Source organism: Dipodomys merriami, unplaced genomic scaffold, assembly GCF_024711535.1.
Source record: "Dipodomys merriami isolate MVZ:Mamm:240054 unplaced genomic scaffold, mDipMer1.0.p SCAF_16, whole genome shotgun sequence".
NCBI classification, from domain to species: Eukaryota; Metazoa; Chordata; class Mammalia; order Rodentia; family Heteromyidae; genus Dipodomys; species Dipodomys merriami.
Window position 1 is genome coordinate 1,244,704 of NW_027202937.1, and position 2,337 is coordinate 1,247,040.

Sequence of the window (2,337 nt, forward strand, 5' to 3'; positions counted from 1 at the left end):
AGACACATACAGAGAGGTGCAAGGATTTGTCCAAAGTCATGTAGCTGGTTCATTCCAGAGTCAAGACCAGCAATCAGGTCTTACTTTTCTTGAACCCAACTAGGGATCATAAAAATAAGTACTGTTGGGCTGGGAAGGTGGCTCAGTGGTAGAGCGCTTGACTTGCATGCATGAGGCCCTGGGTTCGATTCCTCAGCACCACAGAAGCAAAAAGGAAAAAGCTGGAAGTGGTGCTGTGGCTCAAGTGGTAGAGCGCTAGCCTTGAGCTGAAGAGCTGAGGGACAGCGCCCAGGCCCAGAGTTCAGGCCCCAAGACCGGACCTCCCCCCCCCAAAATGTATGTTTCCTAAAATCTAACCTGTCTGAAGAAATTAAAAACTCCCCAATGTATTGTCTCTCCTCTATAATCACAGTAGCTTATGAATGATTCTTTTCCCCAATTAGGAATTTTAGCAGAGGCGTTGATTTATTGAGTGCTCAGTAAGGGATAAGCCCTGGATTGAGAATTGTACTCATTTTCTCTCATTTGTTCTTTCTGTCACCATGGTGGGACAGCTTGTAACCAGCCCTCAAGTGATGAAACTCATAGAGATGAAGAGATTCACTCTATCTACCACTGAAGTAAATTGGAGGTTTAATATACTATGTGGGGTTTCTCCCAAATGAGTCTCTTTTGATTAAAGGATTAACTCTTTTATCAAAGGCAAGAAGGGCGAAGGAGAAGATCTCCTTTCTCGTGACCTCTCCTATTAGTGGGGAAATGATATGGGACCATGGATGGGAAAAGCTATGGCAAAAAGAAAAGTTACAGGTGAGAGCCGAGGCAGGTGCACTACTGGAAATCCTAGTGGAGCTTCTTTTGTTCACAGGGTGGTAACTTTGCCCAGTCTTTCCCTTCCGTGTTCTTAGGAGTGAGACAGAAGTGTTAGACCTTCTTTTATTTTTTAAACCGTGAGCCATTTTATTGGGATTACTGCTACATAATCAGCAATTCTGTGATATTTGTTGATATTTGGGGTCCAATATATCAGCCTGACACAATCCTATGCCATAGTAAATAAGCAACAAGGGAGGAAATTGTGACAACCTTTTCAAATGGTTTTCTGATCAAATAGGAAATGGGATGAAGCCATGAAAATAAGCTTTATCTGGCCATGAATGTAAGAACCACAGGGCATTAACCTCTGCGAATGGGCTGTGTGTGCTATTTCACACCTGTGAGCTCAACTGCTTAGGAGGCAGAGACTAGGAGAATTGTATTTCAAGACCAGCCTAGGAAAAAAAAAGATGCCCTGTCTGGAAACTAACCTAAGGCAAAAGGCGCTGGAAATATGGCTCAAATTGTGTTGCTCCACACCACCCCATACGACACCACGCATACCACACCATACCACACCATACCATATCCCCCCCACACCACCCCACACCACACCACACATCATACCACACCACACCACCCCACACCACACATACCACACCATACCACACCATACCATATCCCCCCCACACCACCCCATACCACACCACACATCATACCACACCACACACCATACCACACACCACACCATACCACACCATACCACACCACACCACACCACCCCACACCACACCATACCATATCCCCCACCACCACCCCATACCACACCATACCATACCACACCACACCACCCCATACCACACCACACATCATACCACACCACACACCATACCACACACCACACCATACCACACCATACCACACCATACCACACCATACCACACCATACCATATCCCCCCCACACCACACATCATACCACACCACACACCATACCACACACCACACCATACCACACCACACACCATACCACACCATACCACACCATACCATATCCCCCCCCACACCACCCCACCCCACACCACACCACACCACACCATACCACACCATACCATATCCCCCCCCCCCCACGCACAGGTACCATCCCAGAGATGTGGCCTGTGCTCCTCAGGCAGGAGGGCATGGGTGGCAGCCCTTCTGTCGCACGCAGAGGTGTAGCTCGTCCCCCGCAGCCTTCGGCCGTTCCGGCCGAGCCGCTCTGCTTGAGGCTCAGGGTGCAAGTCTGCTGCGTCTGACCCCGGACCACCGGCCGCCCCGCCGCGTGGGTCCGCCGTCCTCCCGCCGCGTGGGTCCGCCGTCCTCCCGCCGCCCGCCGCGTGGATCCGCCGTCCTCCCGCCGCGTGGATCCGCCGTCCTCCCGCCGCGTGGATCCGCCGTCCTCCCGCCGCGTGGGTCCGCAGTCCGGAGGTTTAACCCGCTTCGTTAGCCCGGGGTCCGCAGAATGACCTCGTGCGACCACGTCC